Here is a 13,997-nt window from a genome sequence, read left to right as displayed (position 1 = left end):
CTGCAGTTTTACAGACAAAGTATGGGGAGAATGGCACTGGTTTGAGTTCCCACCTTGGAGACTGGAAGGGGCTAGAGAAACCATCCCAGGTCTTTGGCCCTCGTGCATTCCTGCAGCTCAGGCTGGAGACGGATGCAAGCCCAACGTGAAAAGGGGACAGGCTGTGTCCATGGGACTGTTGCCAAAACATAGGAGTGTGCAGTGAGAAAAGGAGGGCTTAAGCCTCCCTAGCATTCCCTGTCTCATCTCAGTAAATCTGGGGCAGGTTTAGAAGTGTTGCTGGGTCCATGCTGGGTCCACCTCATGAAGGTTTGGGGCTCAGGATGTATTAGGTGCAAGCACAAGGGTTCAAGCAAGAGCTTTGACCCATAAGCGATGGAATTCTGAGCCCTAACAGCCCTTGGGATTACCCCCCGTGGCAGGATATGTTTCATTAGCATCTCCCAGGGATGCTGTTAGCTCGACTTGATGTGTCACCGTGGGAAGGCTGTGTCCTTTTAGGGGTTCCCACCATGCTGTCTGCTTTGGTCCAGGCAGAGCAGTCACGGGTTAAGTGAAGCAGTGTTTGCAGTAAGGACATGGCAAGCAAATGACAAGGGGAGCTGCAGAGGGGTGAGGGAGGACGTGGGCAGAATGACGGAGGTGGCTGCTGCAGTCCTGCCTCCTCGCATTCATCTGACTTCTTTGTTGCAGCCTCAGGAGGGCAAATTCCACAGGAGATCAGCGATTCAGCATGCGGCGGGATCAAAGCGGCCTCATTTCCAGGGTTCGTGTCTGCTGTTTGTATTCTCTGGCACAGGGACAAAGTTAGGATTTTCTGTCAACCGGGGCACTGAAAGCCGTGTATGTTTGCATGCATGTCTGTGTGCGTGTTTCGATTTGGCCTCTCTCGTGTCTAATGCTGACTGGGGATCTCCACACTTCCTTCTGCCTGGGGCTCCCTCAACTGCTGGCTGCCCATTTTTATGGAAGTCCGGAGAACTGCTTAGGTTTGGGAACGCTTCATCCCTTTTGTACTTGGTGGGAAGTGACCATTAGGTTTAAAAGTTGTTTAGGATGAAAACACACAAGCTATGATTGTGTAAACAGTATTTCCACAATAAAACAAGCTACAAGTAGCTGTTCAAATCACTTTTTAGGGTCACAACCCCTAGCTTCCATCCCAATGTAAGCTGGAGTGAAATTTACAAAAGCATGACTTATTTTTTTTTCTCCACTAACTCAACATCTGAATATGTGTAGTTGGAAATGCTCCGTAAGTACCACAAACATGTGCTCTGAGTAAAGGAAATGTCTGAAGTGAACATCACTGCTCGTGGAGCAGTGCCCATCACAGCCATCCCTCCTTCTCCTGGGTATTTTTCCCTCAGCCAGCACCACATGGAGTCAGTGTGGTGCAGCAAGAGGATCTGAACAAACAGAAAAAAAACTGACTCTGTGCCCATATATCCCAGAAAATGTTTAAGACATCCTGAAAATGTCTTCTGGTTCACAGGGCCATCCTGTGATAACCTTGAACATGTGGTCACCTTCTGGGGCTGCAGCATGGGTGGCTTGAAAGAAATGGCAATATGATGGCCTACAGCTGCCTACGTTTAGCTGGGACTGTCGCAACATGGGTGGAGGCTTCCAAACTCTCTGTGCTACACTTTCCCTTTGCTAAAATGACGTACTGCTGCTGACCTTCTGCAAGGTGCATTGGGGTTTTCAACTGGGAAGCACCCCGTGACCATTGTCTATTACCGGGAAGAAGAACAGAAATTGTTAAGAGCAGAAGGTGGCTAAAATTGCAGCTGGGATTGGATATGCAGCTGGAATTGCAGCTAAAATTGTTCAGCTGTTGTCTGTGGGCAGCGATACTCTGAAAACCTCATGTCATCAGATGGACACTGATGGCTCTGGAATCTCCTGCTGAGCAAAAGGGAGAAGGGAGTGACCCTGAGAGGCTGCAAAGGCCTTTCTTGTCTGTGGCAAGTCAGGAGTTAAATGTGAGCTGGGATCGGGCAAAATTACTGCTCCAGGTACAGAAAACAAACACCATATCCTGGAAGGGAAGATGTGCCAGGTGGGAAACGCTTAGCCTTTTCTTCTGAGACCAGAAAAGTGCTGATGAAGTCCCCGGAAAACACCTCCATCAGGTGAGCAGCTTCACAGGCTCATGTTCAGCTCTTCTCATGCCCCAGGATATGCTTTTGCTGTTAATGGAAGCCTTGGAACTAAAATAAAAATAATAACAACAACTGGTTGGCTGTCGTTTAGCTAAGAACTTATGTCTCGAGGTGTTTATCCTTATTTCACAAAGAATTTCCCGACGTTCCTCTAGGTGGATGAATCCCTTTTCAGAGGTGGGAGGCAGCCAGGCTCACCGTGAGCCAGAGGGCAGTGGGGTGCTGTAGCAGAGGGAGCCCTGACTCGCAATCCCTTCCCACAAACCCTCCTCCTCCTCCTCCACAGCTGAAGGCCCCGCAGGGCAGGGGTACCGCTAGCAACACCCCACAGCAGGGATGCAGCCCCCGTGGGATGGAGGTACCCAGGGAGCCCAGAGCTCGCCTCGTTGCCTGCTGCTGTTTTTGAGGTGATGCTCCATGTCCTCCGCAGCAGCAGAGCCTTGGCACAGATTTCCAGGCTTATTTTAGAGAGATCTGCTAAAAGGGGCCTTCTTCAGAATGACTCTGACATATCGGGCCCCTCTCAAGCTGGTGTTGTAGTGAAGAGGAAGGGTGTTTGTTTGTGGGCATGGGTGATCCTTGAGTAGGAATGAGGAGCAGCAAACAAGTCTATGCATTGGGAAGGTTTTCACATACCTCGTTAGGAGGCCAAGTCCCCTCAGGGGCAGGGGAAGACCAGTTAAGAGTGGATGCCATTTTGCAATGGCTGGATAGGGAAATTCCCATTTATTTAGGCTGATGAGCCCCTTAGCAGATGCATGAGTGACTCCAGAGTAGGAGGAACATCTGGACTTCATGCACACACCCGAGATCCAGGATGGTGGTGGAGAGGCATGGGGAAGCCTGGGAGAGTCTGTAAGAAGCTTTCCGTTTTTCTGATTAAAGGAATAACAGGCATCCCCAGAGCTTTTAGAGAGACTGTCTAGCCAGGAAGGGATAAGTCTTAAGTTATTTTCCCTCATAAAGGCAGTACAGCACTGTTGGGTCTCACGTAGCTTGTATCCAGCTTTGGAGCCCTGTTTGTGCTGATGACTCAGTTTGCTGCAGTGATACCCACAAGGAACCCTTCCCTCTCCCCCCACAAATGCTCTTAGCAAATCATTTCTGAGAAGAAAAGTCACCTGCAAATTGGCTGTTAATAAAGCTTGATCCGATGAATCACGGCGTTGCAGAGACAGGGTTGATCTGCTGTGACCCGGGGAGGTCTTCTGGATCTGGGTGTAGAAAGCTTTGGTGTCCCTGTGCTGCCACAGAATCCTTAAAAACAAGTTTCATCGAGAGCAGTTGTTACTGCGAAAAACTCTGCCTCGCTTGCAGTATGCTTCGTGCAGTCAAGGTCTAGGAGAAAGTTATATAGCAGACAGTAAATCCCACCTACACTTTTTTTTTTTTTTTTCTTTTTACAGACAGATCTCGGTGCCTTTGAGTGTATGCTACTTTTCAAAGTGGCTTTGTAAGCTGATAACACGTTCTTCCGAGGCTACACAATACTTAGCACTGCTCTAACAATTTTTATCTTCAAAGTGCTCGCCCCTGTGCAAACGGAAAGTCAGTCTCTTCCCTGAAGAATTTCAAATCTAAAAAGACAAAAAAGGGGTAGTGGAGAATGGAGCTACACGAGGCAAGTTCTCAGACAGTAGTTCACTTGCCATAAACAAGTCGGTTTTGGTTAACCTGAGAGTGGTGAAATCATGCCATATTTTCAAGGTTTTTCACCCCCAAAGCATGAAAGAAAAAATATTTTTGGAAAGATTACAACCCTAAGCTTGATCTTTGCAAAGCCAAAACATTGCATCTCAAACCAGAATTTTGCTTAGGAAAGTAACTATTTTTTTTTTTTAACAACAACAAAAAGCCCACTAAATAAAAACAAAACAAAACAGACAATGAAAGGAATATTTCATTTTGGATGAAATGAAATAAACTTCTATGTTTGCTGTTTCAGCCACTGAATCAAGAAAAATAAAATCAATGCTGAGAAGAGCTTTTATAAGAGAAAAACATTATAACCCCTCCTGCAATGTGGAGAAACTGAGTGGTAGTGGATATCATTGCACTGATTTTTATAGTTGACCTTCTGGCTACCCTTGCCCTTCCCAGACCTATGTCATGCATCAAAGCCAGCTATGCAGTGCTTACGATTTCTTAAGCAGAGTGCTGAGATTCCAGCCTGCATTCCCTCGTTTTGTGTAAAGCAGGACCCTTGAAGGAGTCAGTTTGCAGAGCACCTGTGTTTCTGAGCTTCTCTTGTGTGAAGATCAGCAGACAGCAGAAGGGATGCAGAAGCTCCTGGAAATAATAAAAATACAGTGGGACGGGTGCTGCTGGTCAGTTTTGTGGTGTGATCCTGCCAGGTACAGGTAAGTATCAAACCCCATAGAGGCCATGCTGGACAGGACTGGGATCTGAAGCATCAGCCTTCACCACAGGAGAGCTCTCAGGTTTGGGTTGGGCAGCCACTGGGCTGAGAGCTTCAGGGAGCTGGTTGCAGATATGAGCTTGAAATTCATCTTAAGTATCACTGGAGCCACAACGAACAGCTATGTTGGTTGAAGGGAGGGCTTGGATCCTCTGTAGCATCCTGGTCTTGTGCTGTGGCTGATAACTACACAAGTTGTATCCTCTAAATGAGCTTGGCAATGGTGAGGGAATGGCTTCTCCAAGAGCAGGAGGAAACACGTTCATTGCTGTGTGGGGAAGGTGAAATGTGCCCTCAGCTGTGCTGGCCAGGCTGCAAACTCACCTGATTCAGCAACATGTAGTCTTCTTGCTCACTTTGAGATGGCACCGGGGATTGGTTTGTGGATCCCTTGCTCATTTGGCTCCTAATTTCTAGCTGAGATTTCTTGAAGAGACCATCAGGTCCTTTACTCTTCTCCTAAAGTAAGGAGCCTAAGCATAGTCCTGTCCATAAGAAAGAGGAGTTTGGGGGATTCTCCAATCCCACAAAAGAATCACAGCACGAATTTCATCCTACATCAGCATCCACATGCCCTGCTGCAGGCAGAAGCTGTGCATGGGTGCCTGAGAGCATGGTGAGGCTAATTGGTGGGACGTCCCCTTGCCTTACAGCATCCTCGCTCTGCACACTGAGATAATATCTTGTAGAGCAAGTTTACAAAAGAAGCAGTAGAAGATCACCAGGAGTACTCTGAGAAGCCCCAGCATAAGGCCTCAGCCTTAAAATAATTAGTATTGATTTGCTCCAATAACTCAGGCAGAATGTGATAGTTCCACAAGCTACATCTGCCTAGAGGCTTTGTGCTCAAAATAGCTTCCTCTTTTGCTCTCCTTCAGCTCCCTCTTCCTTTGCTCCTCCACATCACTGCAGAGTAGTGTTCTGTGGGGCTGTGGGTGCTCATCAAATATTCAAAAAAGTGAGCCAGGTTAAGTTAGGTTTGAGCGTTAGAAGCCAAATCAGTGAAAACCATGCTATACTTCTGTGGTATCTCACAGCAAACAACCAAAATCAGTCCTGATGAAATCAGCTCCTTTAAAACTTTGTTTGAGAAGAGTAAACGCCTTTTTTTTTTTTTTTTTTTTCCTGCAGACACTACAAAGCTGGCTGGAAGTGTTGGCAAATAACTTTTTAGAAATCCCCGTTGCCTACCACTGCTGCTCTAACAGGAGAATAATACTCCCTCGTCTTATCTTTTTGGAATATAATCCCCGCAGAGCACGGCTGTCTATTTGCATTTTCCCATTAGTGTCTAGCACAGTGGGTGCAACAGCAAGTTTAATTACAATTGGGCTGAGGGAGAAGAGGGAGCCACGAAGGGGAGATGAGGTTCTGTAACCCATCACCTGCTCTCCTCCTCCTCCTCCTCCTTTGGCTTCTCAGAAAACCTCGGGCAAATTTTCTCATGCTTCTCCCCAGACTGAAAGGGGAGGCTTTTAAAGAAAGACTTGGGGGGAAGGCTGGAAGAAAATTGGTTCAATGTGTTCTGCCAGTTGGTCTCCTTATGCAGCCATTACCCTGCGTGTTGGTTACCTTAAAGTTTTTCTGACGTGCGTAATTACCGGCCTCCAGGGAGGCTGAAATAACACATTGCACAACGTGATGCTGGGGCCGCCCTGGGCTCCACCTCCTTCCTCCCATAGCTGGGCACTCCTCGACCCCCACACTCATTAATGCACGCCAGGGTGTCCCACAGCAAAGATCTGGAGATTTTTTTCCCCCTATTTTTCTATTTGCAGAGCCAAAAGAAATGAAATAAAGTGAATTAAGCTCAAAGCTTCCAGTATAATGATATAAATTTTTGGACTGTTATGTAGTGAAATAGTCATGTCCTGAAAAACACGTATATACAATTCTTATGCTGTTTTGGGAAACGGCCCCGCTCTCTAAAACAGAGGAAATTCTCTTCCCACCATCTTCTAGAGATGAATCCCCAAAAAGGGAGAGGGAAACCTCGCAGACAGCTAAGGAGAAACAAAATTTGTGAGCATGATTTGAAAGAATGCATGTTATGACAGCAATACTTGCCATGCAAATAAAATCTTAGATGTGAAGTTGTAGGGGATGACACAGTACCAGCATCCAGATCCCAACCAGCAAAATAATGGCAAGTGGAAACCATGTATGAGATTAACTGCTTGGGGCTTTCCTCACTTTAAAATAACTTTATTTCTGAGGGATATGAATAGAGGACACAAAGACGAGGAGAAAAGGAACAACTAGCCCAACTCCATCAATGCTATTGCCTGTGGTGAGATTTGCTGGATTTCTGACAGTGTAGTATGTGGGATCACGCATGGTTGTGTCTCCTGTGCTGTGCGTGCAGAGATCCATTGCGTGCACGTCAAATTCCCTGGTCTGGGACTTCCAGGTTTGCAAGTCTGTCTTCAGATTCTGCTTTACCTCCATTTTTGTACTGAGCAGTGTGGCATGAGGAACTGATGTAGCAAACACACTTCACCTGCTCAAGACCCCCCTCTCCAGCAGGACTCAGCCTTGCCTTTGATCACTCTTGAAAGTTTGGCAGCTGAACGGATGCCAAAATAGGAGCTGCTTTCTGGAAAATCTGGCCTCCAGTGAAAATGAGGAGACTTTGACATTTTCTTTGGGTGGTATTCAGCTCACAGATTACGGCACAACAAATTCAGCTGTCCAGCTGTCCAAACTCCCATTATAATCAATGGAAGTCAAGGGTGCGATGCAGTTGTCTAAGCATAGGCACCTAGTGCCATTTTAAATACCCTTGAGTATCCAAGATATCCCCTTGGGGCTGGCAAACATTACCCAGAACCTATGGGAAACCTGCACCCCTCTGGAGCACAGCTGAAAACCAAACAGGACACCCCGGAGCTTCTGACAATACTAAATGCCTCTTTTTTATGCAAATGAATTCCTCCCCTGATCAATATTAAGTGGAGTAAAGAAAAACGGACTTGTACACATGTTCAGCATTGAGTAGGTCTCCACTGACAATTAAGGAAATGAATCACCTAGCTCATGGCACACCAAAATTCAAGTGAGTCGATGCTTGATCCCGTAATTAAGAGCTGATTCCTTCCTTTTGCTCTCTCCACCTTCACAACCCAAGTGAAGCAGCCCTGAACTCCAGCCTGGTGGCCCCTGTCCCAAACCCAAATGCATTGCAGCAGGGAAATATGTCAGGTCTGGTTCCTCTGGGAGCTCGTGGCTGGTTCAAGGGGAGACAGTGACGGGGACACTTTCCAGATGGCTCCAAAGGGTCTGGGGTGGGTTAATAGGAGCCAGTGCCATGGACCAGCTTGGTGACTGAATCCCAGAACAGCTCTGGCTCACAAAACTCTGTAACATCCTATGCCCAACTTCCTGTGCATATCCTTGTCCTGTTCTTTCTCTCCTGCTACAGTCTGTTTTCATTGTGTCCATATTTTCCAGGTTTCAGGTGTTGGTCATGGTGCCTTCTTTCCCATGGAAGTAGGGTTTTTTGCTTGTTTTAAGGCTTATATAAATTAAACAGCTAAGAAAGTGTATATGAATATGACCTCATTTTTCCCTCCTACCTCCCCCCACACACTTCCCCAGTTGACATGTTTGTGCAAATGTTGGAGATGAATAACGTAAATAGACTTCTTTAACAGTGATAGCTTATTAAAATAGCATGGGTGTGTGAATTTCTATTGCTAACCGGGAACCCTGCTGCTTACCAGTTGCAATGCCATACATGCATTATTCAGCAGCTGAAAAAGCCCCATTGTTCCCGTGCTCTGGAATTAATCAGCGGAGTATGAAAATTACCTGTCACCAGAGTATCATGTTTACTCAGTCCATCAAAACAGCCTGCACTGGCGGCGGTTGGGTTTCCTCCGCAGAGCGTTACATGTAGAAATACTTGTTTATAAATGCAACGGGGACCTCGCGGTGTTAAGGAGAATGCAGGGAAGCAATCTTTTTCATCTGTCTCGCGTGCTGGAGTTTAAAGCCTGTTGTAGAGGGAAGAAAGATGAAATGCGCGGAGCAGGGAGCACCTGTGAGTTATAATTCAATCAATCTGAAATGCATAGCGTTATTATGACAGATCTAAATCCGACTTTTCAGACTTAAGCATTTTCCAGCTGCAGCAGAAGCATGTGAGGTCCTTGACTTCATTATTTCGCTTCCATGCAGCTCTGAGCCGTGGTACTTCTCTTTACTGAGAGCTGTGGCCTTTCTTCCGTTTCTCTTCTGCTGGCCCTTGACCTCCTCACTGCGTTTGCTCCTCTTGTTGCCAAAGCGAAAGTATTTGAACATCTGTCCTTGCCTATTTTCACCACTCTTCTCTATCAGATTAAGGAAGCCCAAAGCTGAACTACGCTGTGGCACACCTCAAAAGGCCATTGTGGACAGTCTGATTGAACTGACACCTGAGTGAACAATAACCAAAAAAAAAAATAAAAAATGTGAAGGAAAAGAGTGCCCTACTTGGCTTTTTTTTTTTTTTTTTTTTTGGCTTCTGAGTCACCAGGATATTTGGAATAGGCATCATTTTTTTTTTACCCTTAATATCCTTTTTTTTTTTTTTTCCATTTTTATGCAACTTTTTTCCCAACAAGTATACAAAATTATCCATGAAGTAAAACCCTGATCTTCAGGTACATGTGCACCTGCACAGTCTCCTGTAAGAGCCAGTGGTTTTGTGAGTGGTGATGGAGGAGACGGATGGAGTTGTCCCTGCGGTGTCTCCAGGTCCTCGCGGAGTCCCCTTGGAGCAGAGGCAGATGTGTAGCAGCAAGGTGCTGCCTGCCTCTTTGTTTGCAGAGGCACTAATTTCAGTCTTTCTCCTTTAAATTGCCCAGATGCTGGTTTTAATTAAGCTCCTAAAGTTTCATGGTCTTTGAGACCTCTTTCACTCTGTCATTTTTTGTGTTGAAGCTGGCAGGCAGCGTGATCACAGACCTGGCTCTTCTCAGCTCAGGCTAAGGTATGTGAGCAAATACAACTATTTCCAAGCAGGGTTAATGCATTCACCTGGGGTGTGAGATATCAGCGATGTTGCGTGTTACCCGTATGACCTTGAATCTGAGACTGCCATATGCTCACTGAGGCTGGTTGCAATTTTTTTCCCCTCATTGACTTCAGTAGGTGTCTGATCAGGGTCTTAATCTGCGTGTGCCTGTAATCCCAATCAGTAAATGGGCACACACTTTGTTTTATTTAAAATATAAGCTCCTCAGGATTGCCATTTGTGCAAATTCCAGGACAACAACGTGGGGGTTGGTGCCACTTTGAGGATTGCCTATACCCAATAATAAAAACAAAGCCCTGCCACCCACCCCAAGGGATGCTCTCCCACGGACATGCTCCTGTCCAGGACTTTCATAGTGTGTCATTGTCCACACCTTAAAATTGTATACCTAGTGCACCCAAGGCAGAGAGCACAACAGGGATTAAGTTGGCCTTGTTACGTGAGGGGTATGTCCTCTAGCACAAAGGCAACTGTCTCCATGTCTGTCTTTTCTTAACTTGATCAAACCTGTTTGCTTTGCAAGGATGTTCTCTTTAAATTTCCCAAGGAGAAAAATGGATAATTTTGACTGAGAAAACCTAAAGAAAAATAACAGCTTTAAAAAGCATTGGGAAAATGAAAACTGAGAGAGAGAGAATGATGCCACTATCAAATATTCCAATTAACACTTTTGGAAAAAAATCTGTTCTGCTCAAAAGTGTTTCTTTGATCTTTTGACTGTCTGAGACCCATTTTGTTGGTTTGAATGCTGGTATCTCTGCTCTTCCCATACAGAGCATGCCCCTGGCCTGGCTATTTGAATTCCCTAAGCTTGAAACAGCTTCATTCATTGCAAGTATGTCAGCTCTGCTCCAGGCTCTGTAATAATAACTCTTTCACTTCAGATGATGAGATCTAGATATCAATCTTGCTGAGGTCACCAAAGGAAAAAAATGAGCTTGGTCACTTCTCCATTGACGATTCAACACAAACCATTTATCTTCGCCTAGGGGGCCTCACAGTTCCCCCTTGTTTTATCCAAATTGCACAAAAAAGCAAAACTGAGATTTCACTGAGATAAAAAAAAAAAAAACCTTCGTGACACCATTCGTTTTTGGTAGCTACAATGTCACAGGGACAAAGTGGCAAAAAGCTTCTCGCTTTATTAATGCCAACCATCCCTGTTAGAAAGAAGCTGTGAGGCTGACCTGAGCTCTCCTCAAATGCAAAGCACAAAATCCCTCTACCCAGAGACAGTGCACGAAGCTCGTAACAGCCTTTTCTCTAGTGCTTGCTACTACTGAGTGGAGAAAAGGGAGCAAATGAATTCAAGTCTGTTTATCCCCATCTGGTTAGATGATGTGTTATTGGCAGGCCTGGCTGAATTTGCTTTGTGTGGCACCTTATACAAGACACCTAAGGCATATGTCTTCCAGATAAAAGCCAAGTCCCCTGATTAAAGGGTCAAAGCAGAGTGCTGACAGTAGGAAGATGAAGCAAGCTGTTACTGAGCTCTGCAGAGGGATGGGAGTGGAGATTTCAGAGCAAGACAGTGAAAAGCTGAGAAAAGATACATTTCATCCAGGCAGAGATACCAGCACTGAGCAGGATGCACAAGACACAAAAAGACTACCTCCATTCACCTTAGAAATACAGACTGGAGAGATATCTACCACAGGGACCAAATCTGAATAGGTGTGAGTGGTGTGTGAAGGACATCCAGGAAGGGGCAGCTGCTGGGATATGATCCTGGAGCAGGTCCTGTGATTGTCATATTCCCCTTTCCCCCACCACTACATCTTCCTCCTTCCTCACCCCCAGCTTCAGGCAAGCTATGGGGACCCCATATTTATGGGCACGCAGGACTGGTGCTGACCCAAGAAAAGGCACCAATCTTTACTAGATGACTTCAGGTCACCAAGCTGAACCAGCACCAGTGCTGGGGACTATAAGCATCACAACCATTTGTCCCTCTCTGGTCTGTACTGCTCATTCCAGCACGGTTTTGCTGTTGTATCTCCCCTGGGGGTAGAAAGACAGCTCTGGGTACCTCAGAGATGTCGAGAGCTAAATCTCCCCTGGGAGAGCAGCTTCCATTTCCATGGGCAGTCCTCAGCATGTCCCAGCAAGCACGGCTCCACACCTGGGGACCAGGTTTTGGTGCCCTGCGGAAGAGGCTGCCGTACAGGATCCCCGAAGCAAAGATTAATTAATGAGTGTTTGCACAGCACTTCAAAGGTGTGAAGAGCCATATAGATGCTGCTAAGTATCATTGTTAATTATGATTAGGTGTAATATTTTAATATATCAATATTGCACGGTAAATAGTGTGAAAAACGTGAGCTGAAAATCAGCAGCCACTGCAATTTTGTCTTCACATCTGGAGATGCATTGACCCAGCGGGCACAGATCTGGTCTGGGGGTCCAAAAGGTGCATGCGCTGGGGGACAGAAACCAAAAAGCTGTTTTGGTGGTAACCTGGCTTGTATGGACTTTTTGTAAGGAGTGAGGAGAAGGCAGAACAAAGTGGCATTTGGAAACAAAACTAAGCCAAACAAAACTAAACGGGACATTGGAAAATCTGGCAGTTGAATGGCCATGATTTCAGCTATCCATTTTAAGGAAACCACCACCTCACCCACCTTTACACCTCACCAACAGCAATGCTTCAGCCGAATGTATTTTCTTCAAAGGCAGGTTTGTACACTGCTGAGCACCAAAAAGGATCTCCAGGGTGTCCTCAGAGTGGTCCATGTAGCCTTCTGCAGTTTTTTCCTCCCTGCTCTGGGGAGGCAATTCCATTCCCACCTCTGGGTGTCCACACCAAAGACTCAGCACAGTTCTCCAGCTGGCAGTAAGCAGTGATAAACTCATAACATCAGCTCTCAGGGTTTGGGTTAGCTTGTGAATTTCAGAGTTTTTGCATCTGTGCATCAATCACCCAGAAGGACCAAGGCACAGGGGGACTTCTTTCCACCTTCCCATTACCTCCAGCTGCCTCTGTGCTCTGCCTGAGCAAAGGAGCTGTAAATCTGTGGATTAAGCTCTCAACCAGCACACCTGACAGACTTCAGTGTTAGGCAAAACCCTGTTAAAATCAAACACCTGAGTATCCCTTAGGCTGTGGTTCTACTTTCTCAGTCCCTCACTTTCCTCACCTGTGAGGCTGAGGACGATAATTTCCCTTTGGAAGCAGACTGAGATGTATGGCTGAAGGGCTCGAAGCCAACTAGAGTTAACTTTTATTAAATGGATTCTGAAGGCCAGAAGGACCATTGTGATCGATAGGTGTTGTCCGTATAACCTTCTTCTGCACGTTCTTTGTACTGATCCTTTAACTTCTCTTTTAGGCCTGACATATTGTTTTTCTGTGCCTTCATCCACCCTGGAGACCTCCATCTGCCTCCCCCTGTGTCACCCTGGAGGATGGATCTCATACCTGGTGCTGCGGATACAAGGCTTGATGCAAGGATGAATTTGTTAATATTTGTAAGGGGCTATAACTTGATGGCTGAGGTATATTAATCAGTGGTGTATGAATGCTATCAAAGCCTGAATTTGCCAGAGAGAAGGGAAAAGAAGTGGTGGGTAGGGTGGGGAATTGGTACATGATAAATCTACGTAATGCAGAGAGAGAAACTTGTAGGGAGTGAGCTGCTCTGCTTCCTCTCTTTCTGTCTCATGCCTTATTAATAATGCTTGTGATGTTAATTATCTCACATAAATGACAAATAAAAAGGACTGATTTATATTGTTCTTGAAATACAAAGATTCATACACAGCCTTGGAGAGAGACTCTGATCACTCATTCCCCCCGGTAAACATAAATATTCAATAATTAATATTGAATTTTTGGAAGGCTGATCTGTTCTCTTGATCTCTACAGCAGCCTGTTGACCCTGTCATGTGTTATAGGCAGCATGATATTGAAATCAGGGCCTTGTCTATAGCTGCACATACCAAGTGAATCTATTCAATCCCAGTTAGAAGGTGATATATTAACCAGCTCTGACCTGCCATCGCTGCATTACTGCCTCTGCTGAAGAAGCAGCATCCTGACTACACCCTTCATGCAGGGGTATGGAAATTGTTTCTCCTGTGTTTGCTCACAGGAGTCCTTGATCTTCCCCGTTCCAGCTCAGAGAGAGCTCTGCTTTACCACCGAGCCAGCATGGGATCGCAGGAGAGCCTGGGTTTCCTGGGCTGTGCTCACTTCTGCCCCAGAGCTGCTGGGTACCTCTAGGATTCACGGCAACCCTCTGTCTTAAATTTTCCTCTCTGCCACATGGAGGACATCTATGCTTACTCCATCCTTGTGCAGAGCACCCCAGCACACCCTCAAGAAAGGGAAATGATGTGGAGGAGAAAGAGGGGAAGAAGCTGGTGCAGTCCTGGGGGAATTTGCATCCATCTG

At 46.0% G+C, this 13,997-nt stretch overlaps 1 long non-coding RNA gene across 4 annotated transcripts; it reads right to left on the bottom strand.

Moving 5' to 3' along the window:
- Nucleotides 1-424: 424 nt before the first annotated feature.
- On the bottom strand, nt 425-12,927 carry LOC308188615. 4 transcript variants are annotated; one of them, XR_013945645.1, is made up of 5 exons: nt 12,226-12,658; nt 8,398-9,002; nt 4,308-4,457; nt 3,290-3,506; nt 425-790 (listed from the first exon to the last, which is right to left on the bottom strand). It is a non-coding gene; the product is annotated as an uncharacterized lncRNA (long non-coding RNA). The 4 variants fall into 4 exon arrangements; XR_013945646.1 differs by having other exon boundaries at nt 425-2,216; nt 12,226-12,657; XR_013945647.1 differs by having other exon boundaries at nt 425-2,216; nt 3,290-3,425; nt 12,226-12,651.
- Between the last annotated feature and the right edge of the window lie 1,070 nt (nt 12,928-13,997).

This window comes from Anser brachyrhynchus, assembly GCF_964034855.1.
Source record: "Anser brachyrhynchus genome assembly, chromosome: 2".
NCBI lineage: Eukaryota > Metazoa > Chordata > Aves > Anseriformes > Anatidae > Anser > Anser brachyrhynchus.
Note: the sequence above shows the minus strand (reverse complement) of the source record. Positions and strands in the feature narration are given on the sequence as shown.